General features: G+C 41.6%; 1 protein-coding gene and 1 long non-coding RNA gene across 3 annotated transcripts in view; one reads left to right on the top strand and one right to left on the bottom strand.

The window, feature by feature from the left end:
- MBLAC2 (metallo-beta-lactamase domain containing 2) overlaps positions 1–26,180 on the top strand; it is a 643,282-nt gene that overhangs the window by 605,253 nt on the left and 11,849 nt on the right. The gene's annotated exons all lie outside the window — the stretch shown is intronic.
- The window catches only part of LOC307226910, a 90,594-nt gene continuing 77,751 nt past the window's right edge, over positions 13,338–26,180 (bottom strand). Inside the window, exon 4 of one of the 2 annotated variants that reach the window (XR_013843685.1) lies at positions 13,338–13,488. This is a non-coding gene — a long non-coding RNA (uncharacterized lncRNA). Of the gene's footprint in view, positions 13,489–22,786; positions 23,663–26,180 lie in introns of those variants that run through there. The other variant, XR_013843686.1, reaches the window with a different exon arrangement.

The following is a 26,180-nucleotide window of genomic DNA, read 5'->3' on the forward strand; positions in this document are numbered from 1 at the left end:
AAGCAAGAATAGGTTCATTCTTCTGTGGAAAAACCAACTGTAGCACCTACATGTGATATCGTCAGTCTACGGAATCCCACAAGCAGCTGAGAGGGTCAGTCTCTCTCTCCCTCTCTCTCTGTCTCTCTCTCTCTCTCTCGCTCTCTCTCTCTCTCTCACACACACACACACATAAAAGCCTGCCCTGTTGATAACATTTTCAAAGAGTGAATAAAAGATAGTACATTTGAAAACAAGGTGGAGAAAGCATCCTCTCAGTCTACAGTCACAGAGCCATTTCTCTTCTAGGAATTTTGTGCTGCTGCTCTGACATTGACAAGGTGTTTATATAGTGCAGGGAGGGACCTGCATTTCTCAAGATGTCCTTGGTTGGAGGCCTGGAGAGTTGCCACAAGCTGACACATGAAGTTCCATGCAGCGCACAAAAGCCATGGCTGTACACAGCAACAGCTGGACGGCCACATCCGCCGATTGCTCCGATAACACTTCATTAAGAAACACAGAAAATGCTCCAAATATTTCCATGCCTCACTCTGAACCTGGTAAACTGATCAGGCAACGAAGGGAACTGAATGTTGAATTCCACCCTATGAGTTGTCGCCTTTTTTGTCATAATGTAGTGTAGTTGCTCAGAAGCCTTGTAATAGTTAGTCTTATTCCTGATTTACTCCCATGTAGGGCAAACTCAAGTGGAGTGGGACCAAACTTTTAGTCCCCAATCTTGACTTTGAGCCTCCTCCCCTCCCTTAGTTTGGGTTGAATGTGGTTGTCTGCATAGGAAGGTCAATGAATGAGCACCTGCATGTGTGTAGAGGCTCAGTACAGTCGGGACACTCACACAGTCCCAGGTGCCCTGGTCATGCAGAATCCCTTCCTATGCAATTAGCCTTCCTATGCAGACAACCACACTCTGCACATGGATGTAAAGAAATGTATGAAAATCCCTGACGTCAGGGATGGGGCTACAGGTTTCCCTCTGCTCTCATCTGTACTTGAGCATGCCCTACACACAAATGGCTTCTGCATGGGCCTACTACCTTGCTTGCAGTTTTCTCACAGGCATCTGGTTGTTCACTGTGAGAAGAGGGTGCTGGACTAGGTGGGCCATTGGCCTGTTTCAACTGGCTCTTCTTGTGTTGTCATGCACCCAGTCAAATTTACTTCTGCTGATTTTAAGAGGTCATTTCAAAGGATATTTCACTTTTCAGAAAACATTGATCTAATTAATCATGGATAGAAAGAAGTGCCATTTTAAGTGGAGTGCCGTGACATGAAAAGTCCAGTGCCCAGAATTTGTTGAGGGAGGAGATCTGAGTCTTCCAAAATGACTAAATCAAAAGTGACTCCGACATGCCGCTCAGCTTGCCAAATAATGTATAGGCTCATTTAAAAATAAATAAATAAATCAGAAAGTCCTTTTTCTCTCTCATTTAGTGCTGAGCTCTGCAAATAAAAGACATGCATTCATCGGAAGAAGGCGTAAAGATGTGTGCATCGAAAGGCTGAAATACTGACAGTCTTGCCAGTGAAAATCCTCTTTATCCAAAGGCGAAGCACTCTGCAGGCAGCTACACAGAAGCTTAGAGTCCTTATGTTACCCTCCTAATAATAATCTTTAGGGCTGAACAGCAATGCAATGCCCATGTCAGCTTAAAATGCAAACTTCCTGCTGACTGAGTCAGACAGATGATTGTGAGTGAAGGACCTTCTCTCTCTCTAAGAAACAAATTCCCTTAAGTATTACAACTTCTGTATTTCTAACCATATATAAAGGCACAGCAACCATCCAAAAATCAAGTTTCTTCAACTGCTTCTATGGATTATATATTTAAATTCCTCAGCTGAAAACAGAGGACTAATGAGCCAATCCTAAGGCTTGCTGAGCCAGCACATGGCTGCTTAGGATGGAGTCCTGCTGGCTGCTACAACAGGAAGACTGCAGGGATATTAATGCTTGTCATTAAATAGACATTGTGCCAGGGTTGCAAGCAAGAGAAGATGAACAATCTTGGGGGCCTGGGCATGGATACTTGCAGAAATAATTCTGGGATGGGGTCTATAATATGTAACTACAGGTTATTGGCTTGCCAAACACAGTCTTTGTAGAATTGAACCCCATGCACCATAACATGGTGCTGAAGAGAAGCAACAGCAAAGAATGGTGAGCTGTACCTGTTGGTGATTTCCTGGATTGCCTGGGATTATACATTTCAAAACTAATTTCGAACAAATTGCCTTCCTAGAATCATAGATATGTAAAGCTGGAAGGCCAAGTAAGCCCTGCCCTGCATAATCCATCAAACAACACAGTGCACAGTGCACCATTTGAATGGCAAAGCCCATCAATTTTGGGGTAATCGATTAGAATATAGAACCATAATAATTAGTAGTCATTGATGACTAGTGCTAGCAATAAATCAATTGTTACAGTACAGTCATACCTTGGAAGTTGAATGGAATCCATTCCAGAAGTCCGTTCGACTTCCAAAACATTAGGAAACCAAGGCACAGCTTCCATATGGTTGCAGGAAGAACATTCACAAACTGGAACACTCACTTCCGGGTTTGCGGCATTTGGGAGCCAAAACGTTCAACTCACAAGGCGTTCGGGATCCAAGGTATGACTTTATATCACAGAAGTATTTCAGCTCTCTCTGTAGCTTCTGTTTCTCTTAATTCCTTCTCTGCTTTCCTGGAATCTAAGCAGAAGTGTTAATTTTTAAAATCAAATGGAGCACATTATGTACCACTTTTTGCCAGTCTCCTATCATTGGTCCTAAGTCAGTTTTCCATTCTTTTGTAATTTCAGTTTGTGCAGTTATAATTACATTACTAATCATCTCCTGGTGTCCTGTGTGCACCAAATTAGCGACATAATTCTAGAAAAGCCTCAAGTGGAGTTAAGGGCAATATGTATGGGTATCGCCCGTAGCTTTTCTTCTGCAATGTTTTGCGTTATGTATACAGTGGCGTACGTGTAACAGTTGGCATCGCTCATCATTCCTCACCTTACACATGCTGACAGGGTGCAAACTCATTACATTATCTCGATGCAACTTAACGTACAGTATTATGCGCCCTGGTATTGAATCTGAGCTCCTGAAACATGCTGCAACCCAATGGAAAAAACATCCCTATAAATAGCAGTGCCATTTCTAGGCAAAGAGAAGCAGTATTTGACATTTTCTTGAAAATGTTCCCACCTGGTTTTGCTTGGAACAGCAGCACGATCGTTCAATGACAGGAAAACTCTCTGCCAAGCAGCTTTTCCTTCAATATGATCCCGCTTCTCTCAAATCATGCAAAGAGGGTTCATATAGCAGTGCTTTAAAATACTGTATATGAAGAGCTATATAAAGCGGTGTGTTTTGCTCTACATCCCATATTAATAGCCTTCTGCTGCTCAAGCAACTTTTTACTACAACGTATTATTCATCACCTTCTATTCTAGTAGTGATTATTTTGTAAACGCAACACAAAGGTCTGTCATAGGGAACTATTCTAAATCATACCAGCAAAAATAAACATTGCTGTATCAAAGCCCATTTCTTTCACTAAGGTGCCTTATAATGGCACATTAGCATAAAAGACACAGTGCCGGCTTTTCAGGTTCACCCATAACGAGGCATTTGAGTCTAAGTGCATTAGATGCTGTTACACATGCAAATGATTTTGGCAGCAGGCTCAGTTGTGAATCATATCTGCACAATTTAAGCACACTTATGCAGTCTTGATGTGTGCTTTGCCTAACGGTTACTAGCCATGGATGGATTGGTGCCCAATAATTCTCTCTTTCTCTCTCTCTGTCTCTTTCTCTCCCCCACCCCCTTTAACCTATCATAGATTCTAGAACTGTAGAGTTGGAAGGGACCCCAGGGTCATCTAGTTCAACCCCCTGCAATAGTAATAATAATAATAATAATAATAATAATAATAATAATAATAATTCATTTATTTATACCCCGCCCATCTGGCTGGGTTTCCCCAGACACTCTGGGCAGCTCCCAACAGCACGATAAAACATCAAACATAAAAAACTTCCCTATACAGGGCTGACTTCAGATGTCTTCTAAAAGTCAAATAGTTGTTTATTCCCTTGACATCTGATGAGAGGGCGTTCCACAGAGTGGGTGCTACTACCAAGAAGGCCCTCTGCCTGCAGAAATCTCAACTAGATAGATGCTTAAAAACCTTCAAGGAAGTGGAGTCCACCTCATCTCATGGGAGTCTGTTCCACTGTCGAACAGCTCTTACTATCAAAATGTTTTTCCTGATGTTTAGTATGAATTTCCTTTCCTGTAATTGAATCCATTGGTTCAGGTCCTAGCCTCCAGAGCAGGAGAAAACAAGCTTGCTGTATCCTCCATGTGAAAAATCTTTAGATGTTTGAAGATGGTTATCATATCTCCTCTCAGCCTCCTCTTTTCCAGGCTAAACATACCCCTCTCCTTTAACTGATCCTCGTAAGAAGCTTGGTTTCCAAACCCTTGATACATTTCCTCCTTTGCATACATTCCAGCTTGTCAATGACCTTATTAAATTGTGGTGCCCAGAACTGGACACAGTACTTCAGATGTGGTCTGACCAGGGCAGAATAGAGTGGTTTTATTACTTCCCTTGATAGGGACACCAGAATCCTGTTGATTTGTCCCTACTGAAATTCATCTTGTTAGTTTGGGTGAAGTTTTCCAATATGTTAAGTTCCTCTGGAATCCTTAATCTGTCTTCTGTGGCATTGACTGCCCCTCCCAGTTTGGTGCCATCTGCAAATTTAATGAACATGACCTTATTATGTAAAAGTGAAAAGGAGTATTTCCTTTGGTTGGTCTTCTGTACATGCTTGAATTGAGCTTCACTTCTGCTCCGTAGTAGGATCAGAGAGCGGGAAAGTTCATCAAGATCACATGAAGATAATTATGTCCCATTGATCCTATGAAGTCTTGTATCAAAGGGAAAGTATGTGATAATGTGTGTTGTCTGAAGACTTGTGCAGTAATTGTCATAATTTACAAAGCCCTGAACAACTTAGGTCCGCAATCTAGGGACCACCTGAATCCTTATATTCCACATCTATCATGGAGATCATCTGCAGGAGCATTGTTGGTTGTTCCACAAGTTTGCAAGGTTCATTACTATCATGGCAGAGTACTCTGCCAATACAGATTCAGCAGGCACCTTTTGTTTCAGCTTTTAAATGCCTACTGAAAACTTTTCCATTCCATCAGGCTCAGGCAGGCAATTAAGAATACAGTGGTACCTTGGTTCTTGAATTTAATTTGTTCCCGGAGTCCATTTGACTCCCAGAACAGTTCTAAAACCAAGGTGCAGCTTCCAATTGGCTGCAGGAGTTTCCTGCACTCAAACGGAAGCCATGGAAGCCGTGCTGGATGTTCAGCTTCTGAAAAAACTTTGCAAACCGAAACACTTACAGTACTTCCGGGTTTGCGGCGTTTGGGGGCCGATTTGTTCAGGAGCCAAGCCATTCGAGTACCAAGGTACCACTGTACATCTTTCCATAATAGTTAGCTGAGACAGGGTTCTCAATCCTGTCTGAAGATGCCAGAAATCTAACCTGGGACCTTATACCTGCAAAGACACTGAGCTATGGCCCTTCTGTTGTTCCTTTTAAGGGCACCTTCGCATAATATATTTAAAGCATATTTAACACACATGTCAAGCACACATGTCTTCCCCATTAAGGATCCTGGGAACTATAGTGTGTTAATGCTTCTGGGAACTGTAGTTCTGTGAGGAGTAAACTAAGTTCCCAGAATTTTAAAGTAATGTGTGTTAATTGTTCTTTAAATGGGTTGCGTGGATGTGACCTAAGATTCAAGGCCTTCTCCAATTGCCTTATAAAAACCCATGCTCATTTGAATCAATCAGCACATGATTATCATGATTCAGATAAAGATGCATTTGCAAGCAAGGCTTTGTTCTCTGAATGCAATTATAAGTAGCCATTGTGCTAAGAACAGCGTATAAATCCATTGTGAAAACCTGGATTCGATTGTGCCTTAGTACCTGGAAAATTAGAGCTCCTTCATGCACACAACAGATGAACACTCCCCTGCTCAAGACACCCTGTCACAAATCCAGAGCATGGATAATAAACTGGCACTGGGCAGAAATCACAGTGTGGCTCCCTGTCTCATCAAGCTGGGATCCTGATCTCCAACACCCTCTTTCCTAATCCTCAGGAGATTTTCTTGGAAATAGTGGTATGTTCAGTGGGAAATTCAGAAGTGCAGGGCCCCTTCATGAATGTCATGTCCCCAACCATGTCCCATCTAAGAATATGCAATAATCTTAAAGTTATATGATAATAATAATTAGGGGTGCATTGCAACAATCAGTGTGAATCTCCATGGGTTGCCTTTCAGTCAGACGTTCTATTCTCTGTGCACATACATGAACAAATGATTTGGAGAGTTCCAATATCTTCTTGTAGGGTGACTTAAGTTGTGTTTTCCATGACGTTCCATTGTATGTGACAGAAATTGCACACCCTTCTCTTGAAAGCACCCTGTGCTTGCAGTGTTCCTAAATCCTTAGTTTTGGAACCTACAGAGGCAAAAACCCTCTTCCCTGTCAAGCTGATTGGGCAGCTCTTGGATTCTAGAGACAGAGGTTCTGCAGGGACCCTGCTGAAGAAATTGTAACAGGCAGTGCTGTTTTTCTAGAAAAAAGAGGTGCCACAGCTCACCATGAATGCCTCCCTTGTTCTCTTATAATGGCAATGGCACCCACCTGAGAGGTGCCGGAACTAAGTTCCAGCAAGTTCTAGCTGAGAAAAGCCTGGGTAACAGATATGTGACACAGACACACACAAGTGACCCCATATTACTCCCCCACTAAATATGGCAAAGTGGCCTCCAGGATCCCAAAGTTTGCTTTTTTCCAACCCACTCCTTCAATTTTCTCACCTGTTTCTCTCCTTGGACAACCCAGCCCTATCCTCTTTTGTACATCTTGGATCAAAATGGAAGGAGGGTTTTTTTGGTACAGCCAGTTGGGCCTATAGCTTAGGAATGGAAACATTCATATACACAATGTCATGTCCACGTCTGGCACTGAAGGAAGCTATCCATCTGATTGGAAAAACTCGGGTTGATGAGCTGTTATAAAAAGGCAGGTGCCTCGGCTTCCAAAGCCCGGCTTTCCAGTTTGACTTCCACTGATTCTCTGCGGGCCTCCAGTGTTTGGAATACAGCATAGGAAAAGATCGGCATGTGATGAATGCTCAAAGGCTCACTTCTCCACTTAATATTTTTAGATGATATATTCCACTTTCCAAGCTGCGGTTGGCTTGAACCACAGCCACTGCGCTGACGACATTACAGGCAAGAAAGGAATTCTGAAATATGACATATCCTAAAGTCTGTTCCCTTGCTGTACAACAAATCCCCCGTGTTTTCGATTAAATTAGGGGAAACAGGAAGCAGAAGTTGAAGTTTATACGGCATTTCACTTTGTTCTTTGAACAAAGTTTTGTCTGCTCCCTTCGAGTCAGTAAGAATCAAAGTAACGTTATGGCTCTTTAACACATAGCTAGTATGGATGGAAAATTGTAAGGGCTCATAAATCAAAGATCTATTAGAGGGCAGAGCTCAAAACTAATTACACTAATATGTGACATGCCCTTTTCTTCTCATCCAAAATATGCTCTGCTCACACCCTTGCCATCTCCTTTGCAAGTTTTAACTACCTTATTTATTTTTGCACATTGCCTGCAGGCAGCTCACAGGACAGAGGGACCCTTCCCCATTTTACAGGCCCATTTAATGGTTTACTTGGCAACCCTAAAACTTAAGAAATAGTGTGTGTTTTTTATGATAAAAGAAACAAAATTATGTTTTAACCCTCATCTCCCTCAAATCTGAAGCTCTTTATCCGGACTCATTGTTGGAAGTTAATACACTGCTTCACTGAATTTAAAATCAGTGTATTGAACAATTATCTCTGCCCTCCTGAAGCTTCGAGCATCATTGGAAATCAGTTCTAGAGAGCAAGAGTCAGAGTTAGCAGATGCAAAAGACATCGGGTTCAACAATGACTAGGCTGTGTATGACCTTCTGCTGATTCACCTTCACCTTCAACTTCCTCTTACTCCTCCTTCTCCCTTCCTTGCCAGCTTTGTTTGTTTGATTTCTTTTTACACAGTGGGAAGATGGGCATAACATTTATTATTATTATTATTATTATTATTATTATTATTATTATTATTCTATACCGCTTAATATATTAAAAATAACTCTAAGCAGTGTACAAATAACTGAAGCAACAACAGACAACTTAAACAAAATATTACAAAAATACACCATTATATATAGAAATGTTACATTAATACAAAGTTACTAATATAAAATGTCACTGGTTTTTAAAGCTGAAAGGTGATATACATTGTTAGTAAGTTAAAGTTATTAATTTCAATGGATTTACTCTTAGTTGGATAGCAACTGAAGACTCACCCATCACAATACAGGAAACAGTTTTAAAGTGAACTATGGGTGTTTATGTGTGATACTAAAAGTTCATTTCAGCTCCATTTACACAATGGGAGCCCATGAATGGGTGCTACTAATGTGGGCATCCATTATTAGAGTAGTGTGGCTACATGGAAGAGGATAATCCAAATTCAGCATCTTGCTGAAAAGGGCTGAGTCAGTGTGTGTGTGTGTGTAAATACTTATGTCACTTCCAGCTGTGAATGGCACCAAACCATTGGCGCCTGTGATGTTGCCAATAAATATCCCACTCCTGCAAAGAAAAATCTTTAGAACATGTATGCATGTCATTTGAGCTGCAAAGGTAGGATGAAGCCAGGCTCAGCTCAGGGCTCAGGGGTGTAGTGACAGAACTCTTTGTGTTAGGACATCTGTCTTCACCATCATAGTGGATCACTTTAACCTCTAGGGTTGCCAACGCATGGAAGACAACAATTTTAGTCCATGGGCCAGGGGGTTCAGAAGGCAGAGAAAGATGTGCCTCTGGAGACAGAGTTCAAGGATTAAAGGACAGAGCTCCTGCGACTGGGATGAAGCCCAGGATTACATGCAGTACATGCATATGTGGTTGAAAACCAAACGCAGATCATTCTAACACAATCCAGACTACAGCTGTCTCACAAGCATAAAGCAAGACCTAAGAGTGCATAACTTAAGTAGTCTGCGGCTAGGCTTGTCTACTCCTCAGATCACAAATATGGAGCCTATTATTCAAGAATTGGGTACTCAGGGGGGGGGGGGGGGAAATCTAGAAACTATTTGTCAGTTTTACAGGGAGGAAGCACCAAAACAAAGAGTTTCTATCATGGAGGACAAGCAGAGAATTCATAAAGCGAGCTCAAAAAACATGCAAGGCAGATAATTCAAGGAAGTGAGCCAAGCCACAGGCTATAAATTAAGAGAACGCGTAGCAGAGGTATCAAAAGAGCAGATCACTCAAGAAAGTGAGCCAACTTAGCCACAGACTACAAGTGGTCATAATAGGCATTGTATTGTCAAGCAACTAAGCATGTAGAAAACATGTTCCCATTGCAAACCACTCCCTTTCATAGAGACACTCTGTCACAAGAGCATGTGGGCTAGTAATCGTACAGATGAAACTCCAGTTAACTCTTGGTTAGCAAAAACACAATCTCCACAGACTGAGCTGAGTGTCGGACCTAATGAGCACAGCAGCTCATTCCTGGTGGTCTTAATCCATGAAAATAAGTTGCTGAGAGTGAAAGTCCCTGCTTCCCCATAGCCGTCAGTCCCCTCCTCTCCAGCAATCAGAGCCTGTGTGAAGTCTGATGCTGCCCCACCTATTTCAGTCCTGCAAGGATGGCTGCAAGGATACTTCTGGCTCAGAAATGGAAGAAGCAGGGACTTCCAACATTGGAAGAATGGCAGATCAAGATGGTGGAATACGTAGAGTTGGCAAAGTTGATGGGGAAGATCTGGAATCAGCACGATGAACTGTTTCAAAAGGACTGGAGCAAATTTATATTTTATATGAAAGAACATTGTAAACATCTGAAAACAATATTTTGTAATGTGAATATAAGGAACTGATTTACATATAATGAGGTGAAATATAAAAAGAAGATAGAAGGTAAAAAAGTGGCTATAGAAATGCTAAGAATTTAGTAAAGATGTTTGGAAGTCAGAAAGAGGGAGGGAAGGAGGTCAATGCTCAGTTTGAGCAATGTCTTAGGTTATAGAATTATGTAACAGAATGTGATTATGATAAATATGGAAAACAAAAATTATTATTTTAAAAAATCCTATTTCTACTTCTGGTTCTGAGATACAGGGCAGGAGGGGAGCTTGTCGCAGTAGGAAGAGGAAAAACCCATGACTCTTCATCCGCCTAACTCATCTCTGCCTCTTGGCCTCCCTCCTCTCCTGCTTCAGCTTCTGCCTCTGATTCTGGCTTTCTCTCTGCTACAGACTCTCCCAGCTCACTAAGCCCTGTGACCTCTTCAGCTTCTGACATCTCCTTTTCTCAGTCTTCTCTCAATGACTGCTCATCGTTGTCCCACCACCACTTCTCAGACTCCAAGCTTTCCTCCCTTGGTGATTCCCCAGCTAGCTCCTCCCACCATTCCTCTGCATCCAACCAATCCATGATACTTTTCACACATGCACACAAGCACAAACATGATCACATTTTCACTCCTAAGACAAGAACATCTCTCTCACTGACTCACACAGTCACAGAGCAGCTACTATCTCTGGATGGTGTGGATGGGGAATGGCCAATATAGACAGCAAACAGTAGTGGTAGGTGGCTGGTTCAAGGAAGAGGAGCACCATCTCCAGCTGCTCATCAGTATACTAATGAGACTCCAATCCCATGGAAACTTTCCAGTGCTGTAGCCCACAGTTTTTCTTCCCTCTTTAATTTTGATGTCATCCATTTCTTTCCTTCACTAGATTTCTTTCCTCTCCTCAAATATTCCTCTTCAGCAGCACATGATAGCAAGAAGTGGAAGGGGAGACAACCCCTCTAGAAACATAACTAATTCTTGCAGAAATGGCTTTCCAGTTAAATTTCTAATGGGAATGTTTTTGAGAGGTATTTTATTTCTGCCCAGGTGCTAAGGAGCAAAGTTAATAAATTAAATGTTCATATTCATTTCTCTTTGGTCACAAGTTAAGGAAAATTTTTGCTGTCTTGGAATGATGCTCAGGCCAGCATGCTCTCATTTTTCCTTTTGGAGTACGTTGAAATGTGCATAACCATTTGTTTTAGTGGTTTTTACTGAAAACTGACCATTGTAACAATAAATACGGCAGAGACCTTTTTATTCAGTTATGACAGGGAGAATGAGCTTGTCGAGCTGATGGAGGTAGGAACGGGAAACTTATTTTACTAGGGGCATAGAGCCAAGTTGGGGAGTGAGTTGACATTAGAATGTAGCACTCTTCAGACACACACATTAAATGCGTGAAGATAGCTACAGGCTGTGCACACAAGTGCACCCTGAGCATTCCATGACTCCTGGAGACCTTCCTACATTGAGCAGGAAGGTCTGAAGGGTTTAAACATGCTTACCTGTAGTTGGGAGGATTTGGGGTGGCGAAGGTGGGAATGATGCATGCTGGGATACTGGAGATGGGACTGGTGTGACTTGTTCCATGCCCTCTACACAATTTGGGATACATCCTGTTCAGGAATAATCCCTTCTACTAACATCCTCTTGGCACTGGAACAACCCCAAAACTTAATAACTGACAGTTGGGTCAAATCTCACAATTTCCAGGGCATTTTCTTTTTTTTCTTTTCTTTTTCTAAGGTTCAGATAGTTTACAGTTGCAGAAGATAAGGCTCAGTAAAACAGTTCCAGATGTTGATACAGCTTGTAGGGTTTTGCAGATACAGATACACTTACAAGTACAAATGATCTCTGTTCTTCTAACTAAATTGAGCCATTCTATCATTTACCTTATTGAAAAAGACCGATGTTGAGAGATGGAAAGAAGAAAGAATCCCTACCAGAGAGGAATGGCAAACCAAGCTATTAGACTACGGCAAAATGGCAAAACTGACCAGAAAGCTCAGGTACCAAGAAGACAAAAGCTTCAAGAAAGAATGGGGAAAATTTATAATTTACTTAGGAGACTGCTGTAAGCAGATGAAAACATTAGCAGGATTTCAACCTCACTTGTAATATAACAACTACTATAGACAATATGGATAGATATAAAATATAGATTATGATATAATTTGCAGGACCCATGGAGGGAAGTCTTGAAATTCGGAGAAATCTCTTTATATGGAATGTATTTGGTTTTGTTATAAATATATATCTGTAAAATCAAATAAAAACTGTTTCAAAAAGAAAAAAGAAAAAGACTGATATTGGGGTGTTGGGAGAGGTTTGTTGTGTGTGCCAGAACTCCAAATCCATTTTCATCATGCGACCTCAATTTGCCAGTATGTGATTGAATCCCTCCTGAAAATACAGTCTGGAAGCTACCAAGGTGAGAAGCCATGCAGGTGAGCTCATTTCCAGACCCATGAGCCAGAGGTAGCCCCCAAAACAGAGCCCTTTTTTGTTCTATGCCGTTACACATTCAGGATACGTTGATGCATTATATGAAGCAGTTGGGAGTACAAAGTGTACCTAGAGGAAGCTGTGCAGTTAAAAGGACTGAATAAAAGTGCCTTACTGTAGCAATAGCCCTTATTTTCCCCTCTAGGCTTTTGAATCCTTTACCAAAAGGCATTCGGAGCTGTGTCAATTCCCTTGCCAAAAAAGGTGTAGTTTCTTGGTGAACATCTTAACAGAGCTTGCAACTTCAGATCTTCCTCTGGCCTGTGGCTTGGCCTGTGGCTAAGCTATTGATAAGCTCTTGGGGCTTAGAGTGGCCACCCATCTTGTTCTGCAGCTAAACCTCCCAGTTTTGTAGGTGCTTTCCTGCCCTTCCAGTTTTGAACTTACAGTTTGATCCCCCCCCCCATCCACTGTGATCCTATCATGCTGCTATCTAAGGTTTGTGAGGCAGCTACATTCTCTTGAGCAGTGTGTGGTAGTATAAGGAGCAAATAAAGTACAAGAAGAAAGGGGAAAGCTTTTACCCTTTGCCTGGCCTGTGTAAATTGATCCGGCACAAAAAAATTGAAGTGAATAAATGCTTTAGAAACCTCAACAGGAGAGAGCAAACTTTTAAAAGATCAAGGCAGCCAGGGACCCCGAATGATTTCTGGCCTTCCAGTGAACAGAAACAGAAATACATATTGCAGCAATGTGTCTAAAAGATGATTGATTTGTAAGATCACACTATCTATAGGAGAGTCACAGTAGATCTCATCCATCCCACCCCAAGTCTTCAACTCACCATGCTAGTGTGTATCAGCAGTTCTACTTCTATTGTCTACATCAGGGTTGGTGAACCTGTGACCCTCAATTTGGACCACACCTTCTACAATCCTAGACCATTGTCCATGCTGATGAGAGTTGGAGTCCCATGACATCTGGAGGTCCCCATCCCTAGTCTGCAACAATAAATAAGTAATAATAATACATATTGAAATTACGAGAGTTGGAATCCATCAATAGTGGATGGGCTGAGAGCGGTCACTAGTGGTCGAGCTACATGGGTGGGGAAAGTCTTCTCCACCTTCTCTAGCTTGTCACGGGTATTGCTGGTAGTACCTCAGTTGACTATTCATTCTCACAATGTGTTGTTCCATACATCCATCAGGCATGGTAATTTTTAATGTTCTATCTTGATTGATTGATTGATTGATTGATTGATTGTAGAATATGTATATGTATCTGTGTTTGTGTATATTCAGGCATACATACACATGTATATATGCATGCAAAATGTGGCCATTATACACTGCACTATGTGTGTGTGTGTATATATCTATCTATATTCACACATGTATACATATAAACATGCACATACAATACACAGAACTTTCTGCCCCTACTTTAGCTCACATTCTGGGCATAAATATAATGCATACTCAGTCTGGGAAAATGTTTTTGTTGGTTAATGCTTCCTGTCATTATTCCTTCCAAGATCACCAGCAGCTTTCAATGCCTGATTTAGCCAAGGGCCTGGCATGATATAGGTTTGTGCTAATCAATCCTTTAATTTTCTCGAAGTAAGTCATTCCTACTAATGTTCAAGAGCAGCAGTGGTGCAACTTGTGCAGTGTTGAAGGCCACAGTGGAAACATATCACAAACCACATCAAATACGCATTCCTCTGTTGCATGTGATGAACATAACTTCCACTTAAAAATAACAAAGCAGCTGGGTTTAACTGCTGCCATATTCTGAACCAGTTGAAACTTCTGAACCATGTTCAAGAACAGTCTGATGTAGAACACATTGCAGTAATCTAAGCTAGATGTCACGAGATGTCATGGCTGCAGAAACACTTTTTGAATATCCCAACTAAGGGCTTCTCTCATGACATGAGAATCATGCCCCCTAGTCCAAAAAGACTGGCCCTGGGCTGTGGGACATGTGGTATACTACAGAGTCTGTTCCTGTATTAATGTAATTACCGCAATATGCTGATGATACACAACTCTACTTCTCCTTTACATTTGCGGTGTGGCAGTGGATATACCGTCTTGCCTCAATAATGGACTAGATGACAGTCAGTAAATGGAAGCTCAGTCCAGATAAAACTGAGGCACAGTTAGTGGGTGGTTCCCTAGACCAGATGGGTGGAAGTTTGACTACTCTTGAGGGATTGCACCACCTCTGAAGGAGCAGCTTGCAGGTCCTCCTGGATCTGTTGCTGTCACTTGAGCCTCAGGTGGCCTCAGTGGCACACCTGCCTTCCATCAGCTTCAACCGGTGACCTAGCTATACCCCCATCTGGCCAGGAATAGCCTAATTCCTGTCATCTATGCTCTGGTAACCTTCAAGTTAAACTATACAATGGGTTATACGTAGGGTTATCTCTGAAGACGGTTCGGAAACTTCAGCTGATGCAAAATTCAGCAGCCAGGTTGCTCACCAGGACAAGATGGTTTGAACATATTGCACCAATCATGGTGGGACTGCACTGGCTGCCAATTAGCTTCCGGGCCCAATTCAAAGTGCTGGTTTTGACCTATAATGCTTTAAATGACTCAGGACTGTAGTACCTCAGGAACCACTTTTCCCCATATGAACTGACCCTGTGATCATCATCTGAGGCTCTTCTTTCTGTGCCTCCTCTGTGAGAGATTCAGAGGGTGGCAACTTGAGAATGGGCACCTTGCTTGTGGAATGCTCTCCCCAGGGAAGTTCACCAGGCACCTTCATTACATATTTTAAGGTGCCAGGCAAAACCATTCCTCTTCTCCCAGGCTTTTGGCTAATTGAACAATCAATGGCCTTTTAAACTGTGGGGTGGTGGTGATCATTATGATGGCGGCAACCACATGAGATTCTTAAGACAGATAATATGCCAGGATTTAAGACACTGACAGAATTAAGACACTGATATCAATCGCAGTGATACTCATACAGTCATAATGCAAATAGCTAAATATATGCAGAGAGAGGGATATGTTGTGTTTGCATTCTTGCTAGCTCTCCATTTCAGAACTGCCAGACTGTTCCCACAACCAAACAATTTCCTGTGAAGCATAGGATATTTATAAAAAGCTGGTGTATGTGTAAAAGTACTGAATAATGTAATAAGTTTCTTTGCACAAGTAAGCAATACCTGTAGACCTTTCTTGACACCATTTGGTGATTTATATAACACCTAACACCCCTTAGCAAACAAGCTCTAGTTTTAAAATTAAAATGAGCGTAGGTAAAACACCACCAACAAAAAAACCAACCCTCATCCTAAAAAAAAAAAAAGTGCTTTCCAGAGGACCACAAAGAGTTACACAATAGGGCTTCTGTAGCCGCCAAGATTATCTTGAAAAAGCAAATTCCGGACATGAAGCAACCCATCCGAGACAAGGAAAGATCAACCATTTGCAAACCAAATAAATACAGCCTGCTGCTGTTGGCTACCAAATGTGACTTGGCGTAGGAGGGGAGGAGGAAGAGGAGGGATTTGGGGAAGCAGGGACCATTTACCATAAATGAAAGCGGAAGGTGCCCAACAATGGCAGCAATCGTAGGTGGAACACTGCAAATGTCCCTCCAACCCTTGGGAAGAGATCCTCACATTTTAGCAAAATAATTCCATACACGTTGCATGAAGGGCATTTACATTCCTAATACATGTGCATGAAGATCATTCATCTATATGGTGAACATCAGCAAAGTAAGAGAAAAGGAGGAGGAAAGGAGGATTCATAGAACGCCTTGTGATTTCACAGATTTCACAGAATTGTAGAGTTGAAAGGGACCCTAAGGATCATCTAGTCCAACACCCTGCAATGCAGGAAGACGCAACTGTCCCAAATGGGGATCGAACCTGCAACCTTGTTGTTATCCGCACAGTGTTCTAACCAACTGAGCTTTTTAATATCTCTGAGTCCCTCAAGACTTGTCCCTCCTTTTCTGGCCTATTTCCACTTGACCTGGGTGGGAGGAGCACTTGCTGATTCCAGCTACAAAAGTTGCTGCTGAAGGTACAAGAGGCCACTCTGCATGCCCTCCAATATTTCTCCAATGAAAATAGGGACATCCCATTCCATAATAATAATAATAATAATAATAATAATAATAATAATTTTATTTACACCCCACCCATCTGGCTGGGTTTCCCCAGCCTCTCTGGGCAGCTTCCAACATATGTAAAAACATAATAAAACATTAAACAATAAAAACTTCCCTATACAGGATTGCCTTCAGATGGCTTGGGGGTTGGATAACTCCATACCCTCCAACACTTCTCCAATGAAAATAGGGACACCCTAAGGAAAAATGGAACATTCTGGGATCAAATCAGAAACCAGGATGCCTCCTCTAAATCAGGGACGTCCCTGGAAAATAGGGACACTTGGAGGGTTTGACCTTGCTGTGAGCCCAGAAAAACTTGTTAAAATGCTTTCATTAACTTATTGATCATTTAGATTTTGTTAGATTTTGTAACTTAGTGGATCATGTGATACCCCTCCTCCATGCTGTGAACCACTTTGAGCATAGTTTCCGATGAAAAGATGGCGGACAAATAAATGGTGATGGTGAGAAATCTTTTCTCAACTTGTAGCTGCTATGAAGAGCGTGTTACTCATCATCATATGCTGCCTGGGTAGGAGATTGCAGCTGTCATAGATGTAGTGACCAGAGGGGCAGGGCTAGACAGTGACTTCGTACCTGCACATACCAGCATTTTGTGCATACATAAAGGCTGACAAATTCTGTATTAGGGCAGAGGTTCTCTACAATGCAATATACTGAGCAGAAACTGGGTTTCTCCTCATTCTTAGTGAATATGCATTGACGGAGACATGCAGTTCGCTGAAACCCAATCCTGCAAATAGACACTTGTTCATTCATCATTGTACTTCTATTTCAGTAGCCACCACCTAATAGTCTATTCCAGTCACTAGAATGTGTAGTAACTTACCATCACAAATCGAGGGCACTGGTTTGTACGATGTCAGAGATGTAAGGCTGAAAGGGATCAAAATATGAATGTAAGTGAATATTCAAGTTCAAAGCTACTCATTATTTAGACGAGGTTGCTCAAGGATGTCTGAATATGCCTTTGATATTTAAGATCTGATTTCATATATGCAACTGATATGCAATGTCTAATTTCATATATGCAATTGAAAATATAAATTTGAAAATATAACCTTGGTTAAGGCCTCGTCATCTTTTGAAAATTCTGTGACTTCCTGCCCAAGACTGTGGGAATCTATATAATTCTAAATATATTTTTAAAAACCTGGAAAAAAATATAAGGGGGAAATGCTTACACTAAAACCCCAGCTATAATGAACTAATGTAAAAAAGAATTCACATTATATGCAAACAACTCGTGGGTAATATCTGTCACTGGGTGCTTGTGAAACCTTTTCCTCTTTAGAAAGCCGCAAAGAAGCAAATCCATATTTAGTACATTTGGAATAATCTCACAGTAGGTTCTCAGAGGGTCTCTGGTTTTTACATAATACAGATTTACTCTTAGTCTTCCGGGTAGCATAACAAAGTTGTCAAGACATTAATTGCTGTGATTAACTTCTGTGTGGTCTTCTTCCACACATCACATGGAACCAAGTCATTATTCAAAGTGACAAGGGGCTGATTAGATATCCTTTTCATGTCATGGATCCCATCATTGGGAAGGTTCAGAAAGACAGATAATGTCTTGCCACTATCACCTCTGAGTATTCATATCTATTCTCAGAGTGGTTTAACAGTCAATCCCCCTTTCCAGGGAACTCTGAAAATTGTAGTTTCCTGAGGAGAACTGGGTTCTCCTAACAACTCTCCCCACCTTTAACAAACTACAGGTCCCACAACCCTTGGTCGTGTTTGTGATTCCGTTTAAATGATACGAGGACAATGGAAAAACTTGTCTTTGCTCAGTTTTAAATCTGTATGCTGAATGAGGCAACAGTTCCACCACTGGTCTGAGACAGGTCTGCCACTGGTACAAATATCACCCCTGTATCAACAATGGAGAATGAAAATGATGTCTTCTTCTGCAACATATTCTCTGTTGCCAAAAGCTTTGGTGCTTGCTGTTGACTGTCCACCAAGGGGATAAATTTAGCTTTCTGCTATGAATACTTATTTGTTCTCTACTTCTTTTGAATTATTATCAATTCTTTTCTTTGTGCTTTCACAAATGGGAAAAAAAGTCAGAGCCACAAACTGTTCAGAAGCTTAATCTGCTGCACAACCAGAATTAGATGTGATAATGAAGTTTCTGTTGCTGAAAGAGATATTGCTAACTGATGTATGTAGTGAGAAAGATGTCCACAAAACCAATACAAAGGCTACGTCAATTTTTAAACATCTTGTTCATTTTTTTATTCAGCTGATGTCACAGCATTTGCATGAAGATGTTCTTTTAATTAATTACGTTATATGTTGGAGAGCAGTTTCTTCAGTGCTCTTATTGAAAACTGACTGCAGATTAATAGCATCAGGAATATTCCACAGACCGATGCAGACCTATCATCCTCAGAAGACTATGAGAACAGATGCTTTCAATGCGGCCTGAGGGACAACTTAGTAGTTGCAGGGATGGTTCTTATTTGTGATGGAGAAGATTTGGTGTAGCTTTTTAAAAACAAGCAAAACACATTGAATGTTTCTTTTAGGCTTCAGATAAGCAACAAAAACACGAGAAGATTAGTGTCTGAGTCTCTTGAGATGTGACAAAGCCTTTCCAGCATCTTGCCAACAATGAAGTTGAGTGGCAGGCTGTTTTCTTGAAACTTTGCACAAACAGGAGTCATATACCGGTAGTCATCAGACTAACATCAACAATCAGAAGGAAAGCAAAGATATTGGAATATCAAATCCAGGCATTATGTATAGGGAGTTTCTCCATTCAGTGGAAAGGTACGGAATAAGCCATAAAACTAACTTAAGTTCTGTTGACTTTAAAAGGATTTCAGTTTGATGAACACGGGTTAAATCAGAGCCAGAAAGTTGAATGTATGAAAATCACATGCACACCATACACCTAAAGCACTCATATCACTTTAAGAGTCCTGGCTTCCCCCAGAAGCACCCATAACAACCTACAGTTCTCAGGATTCTTCTACCCACCCTTATTGTGCAACATCTGAACTGGAATGCTGTACATCTTCCCCACAATGAGAACCATGAACTAACTATTTTCTATTTGCTTTCATTAGCTAGCTGGCGATTCATTTTGCAGTATGTGCGGACAGGCCCTATTAATGAGATGTTCAGTGCCCGGAGACATGATATTCTGATCCTTCTTTATATTAAAAAGTTTGTCTGTGTTCTCAGTAACTTTTTCTTCCTTCCTTAGTATTACAGTTTCATCAAGATGACAAGTAAATTGGTCAAAGAATCAAAAGGGGAGATTGGTGGCATTTGGTAACCTCATTAACCAGTGGAAGGCTGTTCCACAATAGCTCATGCTATCAGAAAACAGGTCTCCTACTTCTCAATAAATTGCATGAAATTACATGACAGCATGTTACACTTTCTTATGGTGTCAAATTATAGACATAGAACAGCAACACTTGAAAACAATATGATGCTATCTAACTAGTGCTGTGATGGAACGTGAGAAGGGGGGGCGGGAATCATTGATATCCTTCCTTGAAATCTACCACCTTACCTGGATTGTTATAAAGAGACAGGGCTTCTTTCAGAATTCCCATTATCAATATTAGAACACTGTTGACAGTCTTGCTGAACTTCAGATACATGACTAAGATTTTCTTGTTGCAGCAGACATTTTAAAGTAGTGTTGAATTTTGTGAAACATTTCTATTGTTTGAGTGTCCCATTTACTGTGGATTGTTTTTATGTTCACCTCTTACAAATGTGAGCAATTAAGTGGTATACAAATGTCTCAGATAAATAAATAATAAAACCCACTTTATTCCCTGGAAATGGGGTGAGAGTGTGGTGTCTTTATGATACATGGTTTATTTACACATATATACAACCTGAGGCAACGATGGAGGGGTTCCTAGCACTACATTCCAAGAGCACCTCTTGCTTCTCTTTAGGGCCAGCAGCCTTGGATGCAAAACAGAAATCAGCCATGCTCTCTGCCTCCTTTTACAACCCATCCCAGTTTTGCTAACTCATAGCTATTAACTGCAGTCCTTTAAAAAATGAACATGGGCCTTTTGTCTTAATACCTAAAACCAGGATCTAGGGAGGGGCTTCACCCATTTGGCTGTCTAGCATGGAATCTCCTCATGGTCTTGTCATGCCCCTCGGGGGGGGGACTTAAACACAATGCAGAGTTCCCCCCAAAAAATAGACCAGAGGCATTATACTTCATCCAGCAAAGCTTTACTGCTACTGAAGGCAAATGAGCATAATAGTCACAAATCCAATACATTCAGGATTGACACAGTATAAGAAATGCAGTTGCAGCACTTACAATAAAACTTACAATACTTATAATAAGACTAAATTTTAACATGAAGCGCACAGAACACCACACCAGAACAAAGAGACAGAAAGAGAAAGTAAGTGAAAACCCAGGCTCCTTCTGGCCTCTTATTATAGTTCGCATGACCTTGACAGAAAGATAACAGAACCAGTTTAAACCAGCTGTACTCTGCTTCTCAGAAGAAATAACCCAAACAAGAACCTTCCAGAACACTCTTGAATTAATCAGGATAGGAAAGATCAGATCAATACTTTCTGTATTAAGAAATGCAAACTGACAGGTCTCTCTGCCTACCTTTCATTAGGTCAACAACTTTGCCATTATCAAGTGAATACCTCATGAGGAAGCTGGCCTGTGTTATTTCCAACCTTTGCTAGATCCAGGAATTTAGGGCTTTGCTTGAATTCCAGCTCTCTACTGAATCCAGAGTTTTAGGGGAGTCTAACTGCCCCCTCAGAAACTCATAAGAGTCTGTATCAGTACTGTATGTCAACACACATCAGGACGTGATCCAACCCTTATACACTCCTGTGTTTGTAACTTTTGCCGCTTATGGAGATCAGGAACATATCCAGAAATGTCCTAAGGCTCATTTCTCAGAGTATGATGAAACATAGATGTAACACCAATAGAAACTATGTGTCATCTTGAAAATATTCACACCTCACTGAGGAGCTAAATGGGGACAGTAGGCTGCCCACTGTCAACACTGTTGAATGCAGTTTGTAAGAGAACCCTGCATACTGTATTGCAACTTAAGGCTCATCCAGACTTCTTTTTGTACCACGTTTCTAGACACAGGGCTGCACTTTAAAGTTCAGTGTCTGAGCACTTGTTTGTTTGTTTGTTTGTTTGTTTGTCTTGACCCGGTGATTTCCCCATGAAAACCAGCTCTTTAACCGCTGAAAACAATTCTGTGGAAAACCTAAATTGTCATTTGTTCTGATTCAGAGTTGGTTTTCCTAGAAAAAGCGGAGGAGGCACTTGGTCATGGACTGGGAAAGTGCTGATCTATGCCTAAAAAGTGCCTTAAAATTGTGTATGAGCCCTTTGGTATTCTGCTTCATTTTAATCCTGCAGTCAGGACACACATGCAGCATGTGGCCCATAGTTTGTGTGAATTGGTGTCTCCTCCAAACACTTATGAGTTGCCTCCATAACACCTGCTATGGCTGTTGTTCAGAAAAGTGCTGCCGTGATGGCATCAGTTCTCACAAACAGACTCTCATGTGAGCTATCACTTGGTAAATGAAGAATCATGGGCATAAATCTGAGGCACTTCCCAATGTGCATCAGAATGGACATCTGAGTGCCAATGCAATCTGTCAGTCATAGAGCGTGCGTCCCACTGAAAGCACTGAACTGCTGATGAGGGAAACTGCAGCCCAGTAACATCTGAAGGGACTGTGCTGGCTGTCCCTGGCCCAGCCCATTTATTAAGCTGTCATGGTCTGAGTGCTGTGAGGAGGCTCAGGCATGAAGACCTAGAGCAGAGCAGCAGTTTGTTCTGGGGCAAGATGTTCTGGGAAAATCTTGGAGGAGGCCAAGTAGATGGTCCGGAGACGTCTGCTTTTCAGCTATGATGCTAAATCCTATGAGGTATCCCCCCCCCCCTTTTGGTCCTAGCCCAATGCAGGCTTCTCAGGCAGGCCTGGGTTCTGGCACACTTCCAGGGAATGTCAGCTTTCTCAAACAGACAGGCCCAGAGCCATTATACAAGCATATATATAGATATATATAGATATAGATATAGATTAGATAGATATAGATATCTGAGCCACCTCTACACTGTCCTGTAGGTTGGTGGCAATGCTCTAGAGAGCTAGAAGATTAACACAGAGGGAGGGGAAACTAGAGGAGCTCTCAGTGGCATTGTGATGGCTGTAGAGACAAGGCCTGGCTTCTGATTGTCATTGTCAAGACTTCTATCTGGGTGGTTTTTGAGACACAATAGCTTCACATGTGCTCTGTCCCTGAGCTTTAGCCTTTCCAGACCACCCATGTTGGTGGTTGGACTTCCATATGCCCTCATCCCTGGTTTAACCCAGCACCATTCAGGAGCATGCCTAAATGAGGCTCAAAAGTGTCCTGTACCAGCTGATAGTGAGTGTCTGCAGTTGTCCACTCCCCAGCAGCTGTGAAATCCTTATATTATTTCACAGTACCACACCGACTTCTCAAGCTTTTTATCATCCTTTTTCTTAAATAAAAAAAAATAAAAATAAAACAGAACCCATTTACTTCCCACTTCAAACTCACCCTGGAATGACTTAAAATGAGCAAACGAACACACATCAGTTTGTGTGCAAATCTGAGATGATCATGAAAAGCACACCAAATGGGACAAAGAAGGAACAATAAACTGAGAAGTAAAAATGGCAAGGATCGCTAGAGAGGTTTACTGAGGCAAACCTGAAATCAGAATACAGGTCCTAGTGTGGTCACCGAAACACAGAGTCGCCCCTCAATTTATTTAGATACATCTGTACATATAAATATCTTCAGCTCCTCATCGCGAGATGTGTTTAGGTAGTCGGCATCTGGGTCTGGAAGGCTCCCCTCCTCAGACACTGAATCGTCAGTCTCCTCTTGACACACAAGTGCAGCAAAGCAGTAGCTTCCCCTCATGGCACCAGTCTGAGCAGCTGTATCTCCTAAATCATCCACCCAGGTCTCCGCTTCTGTGTGGGTGGTAGAAAGAGAACAGAATGACAGAGCAGGCAGCTAGTGCCAAAGAATTTAGGAGTAGTAGCTTGGGTCATAGGAAATAGCTAGCGATGTCTATGTGAGGTGGCTGGGCTCTGCCTGCCAGTCAAATCTTCACTCAGCCATGAAACTTACTGGAGGATCTTGGGCCAGACGCTATTTCTATTGTGTAGATGAAGGCGGAGAAAGGGAATCTCTGCTATCTTATTTAAGCAACTTGGAGGAATGGCAGGATAATGATAGCCTAATGATGCAATCCTTGTGTATATTAAGGTGTGCATTAGTTTGTACATATCTTTATATGTGTGAATGCAAGAGTGATGTCTGAACTTGGTAGAAGGGTGATCTTAATTGGTGGAAGCTGTCTTTTTATGACACACACACAGCCAGTTCTTGATCCTCTTTGGGAACAAGTACCCGGAGTGTATTTTGATTACATGTCAGTGACTGTCTCCTCAACAAAAACAAAAGCCTTGCTCACAAGCAATGTAAATATAGGAAGTGACTAATTCACAGAAGATCACCCTTTTTCCCTTGTGAAATGGAAATTTGCAGTTTTCCATTTCAAAGTAGAGGAGCTGTGATCTCGTGCAATTGTGCAGCTCCAATGATACAAATCAAACTCTCTATGTATGTGGGGATGAGGGGAGGTTGCTTCCAGACTGTCAGTATTTTGCAGGAAGCATTCAAACAGAAATTTAGGTTTGCACAATTAAGGTGGGTTAAATAACTCTGGTACAACAAATCAACTTTTTAAAGGACAGGAAAGTGATAGGAAAATGCACACAAAGAGTGTCCAAGATTGGGGAGGGCCTGTCATGCACTGCACATGCAACAACATGTACGTGACATGTGTCACACACATAATGTTGCATCATCGGGAGGAGGCTGGCATGATGCGGCTTCTTCTTATGCACTTAGGAGGAGACAGTCACTGAACTGTGCCACACTTGGCGTGGCGCTCAACTTCCTCCACCCCCCTTAATACTGAGGGGGATCAGCCCCCTGCCAGCAAATATTGAGGGGGACCAAAGACACCACCCCTAAGAGTCAGCACACCTGCTAAGAAGTGTGGGGTAGATTGATAATGTGAAGGTGTATAACCACGATGCATCTAAATCAGAATAAATGTGCATCAGGATGAAGCTCAATGAACAGGTTGCTTAGAGAAGCTGAGAGAGTATGTTTGTTTTGACTGTTGCCAGGCATATCACTGGAACTGATCCTTTTTGATCATCCCAATATGAGTGGTTAGTGCAAGTATGTAGTTCTGTTATCACTTGTTGATCACAAATATGGGTACATTTTTCCACTGAACCAGTTAAAGATCATGTAATAGCTGCTTAGATACGTAGCATGGGTCAGGACTGCTTATGTTTGGGGAGGTTCCCCCCACCCACTCCCGATAGGATGGAAGTGAGCATCAGAAAGTTAGAAAAGGTTATGGGTTAACATTTGATTAACATAAAATACGTTTTCAGCACAAGCTCACTGAGGTATAGCACTTTTCTCCCACCAGAAATGCAATTCAGCGTGAGTTGTTTCCTAAAGGGAAAAAGTACATGTGATAATTTAGATTATTTTGTCTAGCACAGCTGCTGCCTGTACTGCAAAACGAGAGCTGCAACTGATGACAAGGTAATATGGAACTTGACACCTCTCTTGGCGTTCACCCAAGAACGCAGAATGTTTTAGCTGGCCTGTGGCATGCGATACATTTCTTAATTGTTGATAACATATAATTAGGACAATGTAAGCTAAGTTTAATGAAGGCAGTAAGTTAAACCAAAGAGCTTTACTATACTTGGACAGACTCTGTTAGTCTTGGAGTGTGACTCTGCAGAATAACATTTTATAAACAGGACAAAATAGCATCTTCTCTTCACAAACTATCAACCTAGAATTATGGCTGACACCCTAAGCCACAGTAAACGTTGTGTGCTGAATAAACGTCAGCTGGTCTGAAGGGGACACGGTGCCTAAAATAAACTTTTCTCCTTAAAGATGCTAAAGTCAAAGCCTGCATGGAAATTTCTGGCATGCAAAGGAATTATTATCTCATACTGAATACTCTCTGCTGATCTTTACAGACTTAGGCTGCAATCCTGTGCACACCTTACCTGGGAGGAAAATGAACTGAACTCAGTGGAACTTACATCCGCGTAGACACATGTAGAATTGCACTGCACTTTGGTCTTAAAGGTAACATTATGATGGGACATGATCTAGTCATGCTGAGCACTTTTGAAATACCGATGCCTCCAACTGAAGTGAATTAAGACTGCATAAAAATATATTAAAATCTGTGAGAGCTGAAACAGCTTAATCGAATTAACTCCTGACCACGCATTTGCATGGTGAGCTGCCATCAGGGACAGGTGCCGGGAGCAGGTCAGTAATAACTCACACGGCATCAGTGAAGTTAACTCTTTATTCAAAGAAACAAACAGCTCAGGAGACCAGGCCTAGTGAGCACAGCAACTCTTCCTGGTA

The sequence above is a fragment of the Podarcis cretensis genome, assembly GCF_951804945.1.
Source record: "Podarcis cretensis genome assembly, chromosome: 11".
Taxonomy (NCBI): domain Eukaryota; kingdom Metazoa; phylum Chordata; class Lepidosauria; order Squamata; family Lacertidae; genus Podarcis; species Podarcis cretensis.